The sequence below is a fragment of the Condylura cristata genome, unplaced genomic scaffold (assembly GCF_000260355.1).
Source record: "Condylura cristata isolate star-nosed mole 26May11 unplaced genomic scaffold, ConCri1.0 scaffold00007, whole genome shotgun sequence".
In the NCBI taxonomy this organism is placed as follows: Eukaryota; Metazoa; Chordata; class Mammalia; order Eulipotyphla; family Talpidae; genus Condylura; species Condylura cristata.
The window spans coordinates 57015415-57024986 of NW_004567108.1; positions in this window are offsets into that span (position 1 = coordinate 57015415).

Here is a 9572-nt window from a genome sequence, read left to right on the forward strand (position 1 = left end):
AAAGAAATACTAAATTGTATCTTGTTCAAGGTCCAAATCAGGTGCATGCCTGTTTACTTTTTAAGTAAGTGTTAAATTGCTTTTTCTTTGAAATTTCTTATTTGAAAAAAGAGAGAGAGATGCCTCTTATCTTTTTCTCATGTTTGCAAGTAAAATAGTTAACATGACCTTAACAACTTTTTAGTCCTGTATTAACTTTGTGATACTTGTGAATTATAGGCACAGCTGAGTAAATTACAGGAAGAATAACGAGAAAAGCAAGAACAACAGGTGATGATTTGGTCAGGCTGCCAAAATTTTAGATTATTAATTTATTTATCTTTTTTTCCATTTTACAGCTTCCCTCTTGATATTGGGTACTGTGTTCATTCCCTATTGCGCATTTTAATGAATACTTAACCATATGAAATATTTGTTCATTTCAAGGGAATTCCCCCTGGTTTCAAAAAAGAATGCAAAAGCCATTTCAGAGCTTAATTAGGGAGATTTGGAAACTCTATGCTTGTTCAATCAATTTTTATCACAAGTAAAAGCATTTTAACTATTCCCTTTGTCTATAAAGTCATTTGCAACCTAGCAGAAAAATTCCATCCCTTCCACAGTAAGCTTAACCAAGCAGGACAGTCAGAAGGAGTGAGGTCACACTGGAAAATGTTTTTAAAAGGGTTTTCTAAACCCTTTAAAATTTAAGTTAAGTTTTAATGAGCATTGCAGAAGAGTTCGGTCCCCACGGGACAAATCAATTTGGAGTGTTACACTGCCTGTTCCTGTTAGCCTCTGAAGTACCACCTTAACTGACTTCTCCCAGTTATGTTGAGCCAGATATTCAGGATGAAAGAATGCAAATATACAGCCTGTGAATTTCTCCCTCACCCTGGGGTCACCAAATGCTTCAGCCATTTTATTATTCAAGTGGTGAGAGGGGATGCAATGGATGGGACAGAATGTTGCCTATTCCAGCACTAAGAGCAGTGGGAGGTTTAAGGTGGGGTATGGAAGGCTTTGAGGGTCTGCATCGGGATACACTCCGTGATTATTTCCCACTTGGGTCTAGATTGGCTTCTGGTATATGGTAGTTAAATTTCAGTCTTGGACTCAGTGTTGTTTACTAAAGGCTGAAAGAAAGCTTCCTGATGAAGTTCAGAGCCCATGCCCACATTTTCTCTTGTTCGGATGTTGTTTCAGGGATTTTTCTGACTCATAATGCTGGAGATGCAGGAATTCTCCCTTGTACAAGCTGCACAATTGTTTCTTCTTTATATATTGCATCGAATAAACTGACCCCACACCTCCTGCTGAAAGGCCATTCTGCTCCAGAGTGTACTCCTCCTGGACTCTTTATTGCACGATGCTGTCTCCCTGCAGTAAGGAAATTATATATTAAAGATTAACTGAGCATATCATTTCCTCTCTGTAGGCTGCCATGAAGTAAGTTTACAATTGCTGCTCACTACTTTTGAGGCTTATCTCAGTGAAAGAAAAATTCCGAGGCTAGATAGGCATTTGTGTATCATCCCACACATGGGTCAATATTCAGTGTGCTACAAAGGCTAAGCAAATCACTGTATTGAACCCTTACTCTAGAAGAGATTTCATTGATACTTTTACCTGTTATATTTTCAGTCTTTTGCTTGAAGGTCATCTTCATAAAACTCTCTTGACCATCCTACTTAAACTTGCAATATAGGACACACCCCACTTATTTTCCTCCAACTTTGCTCTATTTCTTTTTTTTCTCCTGGAGTTTATTCTCACTTGGCACACTGTGGCTTTATTGGTAATTATTAATTTTGTCATTTTCAACCATAATGCACATGTTATCCGGATAGGAATTTTTGTCTGTCTTAGTCTCTATTCCAATGACCAAGGACAGAGTCTCATACAAAGAGAGTACCGGATAAATGTAGTATTTTCAAAATATTTTACTAGAGGTTAGTAATGAAATGCCTTAATGGAAGACTGTGGGTGCTTGGTGGTGGGTGTGCTAAGGTGACTACACCTGAAGGGGGAGATCTTATACTTCTGAAACTAACGACAATGTAAACCAATGGCATTTCAATAAAAAAAATAAAAATTCAAGTTTTAGATACAAAATACATATACATCAATGTAAAGTGAACTTGCAATAATATATTTTTTCACAGCTACATTTCACACATGATATATTTACACCAGTCTGATAAATAACATTTCAATTTTATTGAAAAAGAAATGGCGTGAAACAAAACAACTTTTGAGAATATGAAGTTTGTTAAAAATCAGATGGAATTTAGAAATAATTATATCTGACTTATGTACGTGTTCTTTATACTTTCCACTTTGCTTTACTTATATTTGAGAGAAGACCTTGGATAATAAATAGTATCATATTATTGTGGTTAATCTTGAGATCCAAATGGATTCTTATTGATTAGAAACTAGCTTTTTCTTTTAAAACAATTATTTATGAATACAGAACTGGGGTACAGGCCAGAGGGCAGAGGCAGTGAAATGCTCACCACTAGATAGAGTGGGGAACAGAACAGGCAGACCTAAGAAGTACACTGCTACAGGGAGCAGCAGGTGAGACATGAGAGGTCTGCTGTGCCATATGGATCAGCTGGATCAACTCTGGGGCCTGGAGAACCAACTCTTACTAAAACAGCTGCAGCTAGTTTGCAGTGCTGCATCCTAACCCGTTGAGCCACTAGGGAGGGCCCAGAAACTAGCTTTTTCTATCTAAATTTGCTTGGGCTATTTTAGTTCAATGGTAAAGAATTCCCAGTTTGGATAATCTAGTTCTTTTAAAAAATGGAATGTACTGACTGACTGACTGGTCAAATTTTAATTCTGAATTTAAAAGAATTGACCCATATATTTACTTGACCATTATAGTCCATATATAAAGATAGATAGATAGATAGATAGATAGATAGATAGATAGATAGATAGATAGATAGATAGATAGATAGATAGCATGGACTATATACAGTAAGTGCTAAGTGACACTACAGATCACTGGCATTTTATTCTCACACTTAATTGTTTTGTAAATATTTTGTAGCTGTTTCTTAAGAAATTGCTTGCAAGTATAAAGAGTATCAGTAACAAAAACCAAAATCAATTTAATGAATTTTTCCCTGGTCAAATTATTTCATATGTCATTACAGCAAGGATTTAATTTCTTTTAGACTTTTTGATTGGATTATCCCTCTGGTTTTAAAGCACAATAAAGAACCTCATCAAAGGTGTAAAGAGATTAAAAAGTTAGGTCTTTTTTTTTTATAACATAATAGTTTATTTTTACATCATTTTGTGCCTTTTTCCATCTAGTTGTAATACCCATGGGCATCCCATCACCAAATCCCCCTTGTGCCATCACCATAGTCAGTATACTTCCCCTCCCCCCAAAACCAATTTTTTATTCCATTCTCCACTCCACTCCTGTAAAACGCCTCTGGTATATAGTTGTTTGTTATTATTTTCTCCCCTGGTCCTTTCTGCTCCTGCTATGAGTGAAACCATCTGGCATTTTTCTCTTTTCTTTCTGGCTTATTTCACTAAGCATGATCCCTTCCAGCTCTATCCATGTTGCTGCAAAGGGCATGTGTTTATCCTGTTTGATTGCTGAATAATATTCCAATGTGTATATGTACTGCATCTTTTTAATCTTTTTAATCCAGTCATCTACAATAAGTTAGTTTTTTTTTTTAAGATTCATTTATTTATGCATACAGAACTGGTACATGCCAGAGGTGTGGTGGGTGAGAAGATTCATCAGAGACAGTGTAGAGCAGAACAGGCAGATCTCCTGAAATATACTGCTGAGGGTAGCAATGGTGGGTCAGGAGAGGTCTGCCATGCCACGTGGGTCAGCTTACTGGCAGGAGATCAATTTGTGCTGCAGTGACTTGAGAGAGCTTCATTCTACAGTGCTTTAAACACATTGCGCCTCCAGGGAGAGCACCAAAGTTAGGTTTTTTTAACCTTAATGTTTCCATACCCTCTTACATGAGATGGGATCTGATACTTTATGCTGAAATAATAAGCTGAAAACCTAGCTGGTTTACAACTAAACTTGCTTCTCTCTTGTGTGGTGCATCCAGCATAGTCACTGTTCTGCTCCCTACGGTTTACTCCCTTCTGTTGACTAACCAAGGTCTCTAGAATCTTCTTCCTGCTTGTTTCAGAGAGAAGTAAGACTTGGCAATGCACATGCTGTTTCTTAAAACATTTACTAAGAAGTAAAAATTTACCAGTCTAAACAAATTGTACCAGGATGGTCCTCAGGAAAAGGGGAGTTTTCGGGTTCCCCACCCTACATAGGGGAAGGTAGAGCTGAACAAGGAGGAGGAGAAGTTGGAGAGGAACTGGAGAAAGGAGGTTAGAGGAGGGAGAACAAGGAGACCTGGAGGAGGCATATGGAGCAGAGAGCATGTGAAGAAGCTGTATTTGCTTTTTTTGTCATAAACTAATTAAACTTAACCTGATGTGGGTGAGAGGCCTGTGGGGAGGTTAACAATGGAAGCTTTTATCTTGATTTTGCCCTTTTCCTCCCACACTCATCTGTTTCTGACCCTTTTCTATGGATCAGAAGGTGTTTTAGGCTTGTGGCAGGCTTTTGGGCCTTGCTTTCGGCTAAATTTGTTTGGGTGGACTTTCACCCACAAGGGAAGGGTAACTTTAGGTGTTTGATTTAGAAACAATATTCTTTGTCTTTTCTGTATTGTACACTCATTGTATTAAGGTTCCTTTCCAGTAAAGGTCTTATATGTTTTGTCTTAATGTAGTGAATGACAAAACCTATTTAAGGCAGATAGGTTTGGGGGTCCTGGGTTTCCCCTCTTCCTGTTCTGTCACAAGACCACACGTCCGTGTCTGAATTCCAGAATCACATACTACACTGATGGCATGGGAGAGGGTCTGCAATAATATGGAAGTGAAGTGAAGGGAATAATTACCAGCATGAATACGATTTACATAGATGATCTTTTAAATTTGACTCACAGCATTTTCTTTCCAAGAGTAATATGATAATCTTCCCCATGCTCTTGTTTTATCTTAAACAAAGGACAGACTATATTGTGCTATATACATATCTCCACATCTACTTTACTCTTCAAGATTGCCAGTTCCTTCCATTTTTAAACAAAGAGAGTACAAAACAACATTCTCTGCTATACTTTTGGGGGGAAGTAACTATATATAAAAAGGGAAATAGCTTTTGTTCTGAAAATTCACTCTTTTAAATAGCCCCACCTAAGAATCATTCTCCCCACCTTCAGTTTCATCAGACTTGTTTATATATACTCCTTTCCTGGCATACCTCTGCTAAACAGGAATAAACTTTGTCAACCATGCTGCCCAAAGTACAGTGAATTTGACATAATGAGAAAATTGCTGGCAGAGAGGGCTGATTCCATACACTCTGAACATATGGCTTAGAGAAGGTCAGAGGAGCTCCGATCAGGAGACTTGATGCCAGTTAGAAGAGATGTATTACAGTCTCTAATCCTATGATGGAAAATAATGTTTTATAAATATAGGCTTCATTAAGCACCTGCCTGCATGGTGTGTGGAGGATCTCCATGTTTAAGGATAGCAATAGGGAGTATGCTTCAGTTTGAATATTAAGAATTATTTTGACTAAGGTCAGAACTACAATGTGAAATGAAGTACAAACTTGTTTCACCTTCCTCTGGCAATCTGAAGGCTGACTTCAGTACTCTCCTGTGTTTCCAAATGACTAACAATAGGAAGTTGTTTCTTTCTGTGCAGAGAGACATATGGACTGTTTTTATTTTTCTCTTGCTGTAGATATCCAAACAGTAAGAATTATATTCTTATTCCAGTTTATTGTGTTCACCCCAAATAGGTAAAGGATATCTACAGTTCTGTTAGCTACATCTATAGGCATTCTCTTATCAGTTTAGAACTCCCAGCATCCCTAGCAAAAAATAATTCCATGGAGCTATTGACCTATAGCTATGTGGTCTCTTTTGAGAAATAGCCAACAATTATCTTCAGGGTAAACTTTTCCTCTTACTCCTCAATCAGCTACTAAATTCATCAGTTTTACCATCTGAACTGTTTTAGAATACTACATCGTCGAACATTATTCATCAGGCAACTGTTTCTTAGGAACTACTTTTGATCTCTTAAGATTGCCTGGTGAAATTAGATTTTGAAGTAGCACTAGATCCTTTTATTTCTTCCATATCCCATTAGTTTAAGGTGATTTTTACCTCTGCATTTATGTATATTGAACATGAGAATCAATTCCTCCCTCTGTTCAGTGTCTTCCCTTAAAAACATGAGATTTAGACACATGTAGTCTTATCTTCAGGACTGGGTGGTGCTCAAGGAATAGCTCTAAGTTTCCTATGAATTGTGAAAAGCCAACAATTGTTCCAAGTATTCTTGGGATTTTCCAAGTATTTTTTTTTAATTTATTTATTTGTGCATACGGAACTGGGGTACAGGCTTAGGGGCGGTGAGAGGCTTCACCAGAGACAGAGTGGGGAGCAGAACAGGCTGATCAATGAAGTACACTGCTGAGGGGAGCAGTGGGTGGGTCAGGAGAGGTCTGCCATGCCATGTGGTCACCTCCGGGGCAGGCGGGAATCAAACTCATGCAGAAGTGGCTTTAGATTCTCAGTGCTGTGCTTTAACCTGCTGCGCCACCAGGGAGAGCCTTTCCAAGTATTTTTTACTTGCTCCTACCAATTCTTAATTCTCCACCTTGCTCTGTGACCTAGGATGTGATCATTTTGAAATAAATCAATAGGTACACTTGCTCTTTGGCTTCTGATTTGTCAAATAAGGCATTGGCAGGAGATAAGAGAATGAACAGAGAGTGAGGTAGGAACATTTACTTCCCTTCTGGCCCTACTGCATTCCTCCTTTAGTTCTTAAGAGCTTAAAAAGCCTTCCAGGGTACAACCCTTCCTATTCCATACCATCCCTTCTTCGTGTCCCATCTCACTGCCCACACATTTGCAAATAGCCTATTAGTTAAACACTATTCACAGTTTGTAGCTAGCCCCTTAAGTGCTCCTTGATTACAGCTTTTGATATGATAACTTTTTTCTTCCATGACTAGCTGACATAGACATTGTTTCATGATTATACCTGTGAATAGTGATCTAGCCAATTACGAACTTCCACTGTGAATGGCCCGCTCTTAATATGTCACATTCTGTAAAGTGTGGATATAAATTGTTTAGTTGAATCTCACAGTCTTTTACTTTCCGATCGTGTTTAGTTTTGTGAGATAAAATGTCTCCATCCCCTTACTACATAGTCTTCCAAGTTTGGTAATATATATTTCCAGATTTGGAACAGTGTATAGCAATGAGTCTATGCATGTTGAGAAGATGTAGCTTGTTTTCAGTAGACTTAGAGGAAAATGATTAGAGAGTGAAAAGAGTCAGCTAGTTCTCTGATTTTATAACTGAACAGCCTTTCAGCATCTCTAGATTTAATTTCCATTTAAGTGAAGTAAGGAATTTGGGCCAAATAAGGCCATTTTCCATTACTATAGCTTTAGTTTTCTATTAGTCCTTCTTTACCTGTCAGGGGCACAGAAGATTGCATATGGTATATGAAAAATCTAAGGCATCTTAGTGATAGTAGGAAGTGATAGTTTGCACTTAAATTATTTTCCCTGATTTTAACACTTCATGAGAATATTACCTTTGGAAAGTTTGTGCCTAGTAAATTCCCTTAAATTTGTATATTACAAACCATATGTTTGTATGTTTTTTTGGGGTGATTGTTCATAACATTCATCATTCTCAAAAGACTAATATCTACATTTCCCACAACAATGTAAGGACTTCTGTCCTTTTTCTTTCCTTATTCTTACTTGTTGAAGATAAGATCACTAATATTCCAGGCTACTAACTACATAGTTTATATATAACTTAACTGCCCTTGAAATGTATTTCTGTGCACCAGAAATCATCTTTTCACAAGTTTTCAAATTTCTTTAGGTCCTGCTCATAGGTTTTCAGATCAACCTTGATTCCTATATGAGAAAGATGCTTTTTGTCTATGTGAATTTGTTTGTAGCTATAAACAACAGGCATTTAAGTGCATTGTTGGGATAAAGAAAAGCCACATTCTCTCATAAGAAAATTAGATTAGGAATCTTCATTTGAACATTAAGTGTCTACATTCCATTTCTGAGCTTTTCCTTCTCTGAAGCACTAACTTCTGGGATTCTCAGTGACATCTCTGTCTCTGACATAGTGCTCAGTCAAACATTTGGTTTGCCTTTCACTGAAGTTCTTTTTCTTATAAAAATCATCTGGTCACAAAAAAAAAAAATCATCTGGTCACATTTACATGATATTAAGTTAGTAATACATCAGTATTTTAATTTAGAATCAAACTGTGTAGGAGGCAAAAAAATCACTTGGCTCCAAAATATTTTTTTCTCTCTTCTGTATTTTTCAGTGGAGTCCCTGTCCTCAATATTCACCCAAAATACTTTTGTTAGTTTTCCTACCTGCCTATGTGTCTACCTGGTTATTACTTATTTTTCTATAAGTAATATATTTTATCTATTTTTCTGTCTATTTTCATCATCCTCTACCTACTTACCAATCTATTTTTTCTACATCATCTATTTTCCTGGCTATCTCTTCTTACCAACACATATAGATTTTTGAAATGATGCTTCAAGTACTTTAAAACAAAGTTAATAATAAAATAAATAAGAAATAGTTTAGTCTCATAATTTTCAAAATATGTCTGTGATTATTTCTTAAAATTTTTTAATCTCTCAGGACATCATCCTGAGTTTTTAGTTACATAGTCTTATCTATGATTTTTTTTTATTTTAGTAAATAAAGCACATGATTTAAATATTCATTAATTCATTTAACATTGCTGAAGCCATTGCAAGCTTATATATATACACACACACACACATGAAAATTCCTCATAAAAAGTAAAATACATTTTCCAATGTAAAAGTGATGTGGTGAACAGAGGTTTATATTTTTAAATTATTTTAAACTTGTAGATTCAGAGAAGACAGCGGAAGTTCCGTATCTTCTCATATTCAATCTGTTTTTCACTTATTTTCTAGGAAGCATATGAAGACGTTCCAGCATAATTTAAATATCTAGCTGGAAAACAGGAGACCTTATTTTTAATAACTTAAAGGTTACTTCAATGTTGAGTCCACAATCATGTCAATAAATTTTTCATACTCTGTTACATTTGAGTCCACTGGAATATTTTGCACACAAATGGATATTTTCACCTAGTGAAATTTTGGATCATGCATAAGTCATTTGTAAAACATTGGTTCACTGAGATATGTAGGTCCTGGCAGTGTTTACATTTGATTTAATGATTTAAAAAATAAGAATATAATGCATAATATTAAATTTTATATGAAAATATTTTAAAGAATCATCAATAATAATCTTAAATTAGCTTTTTTATATATTTTTTAAAGATTTTATTTATTCATATAGAGCTGGGGTACAGGCCAGAGATGCGGAGGGTGAGAGTATTCACCAGAGACAGAGTGGGGTGCAGAACAGGCAGATCGATGAAGTACACTGCTGAGGGGAGCA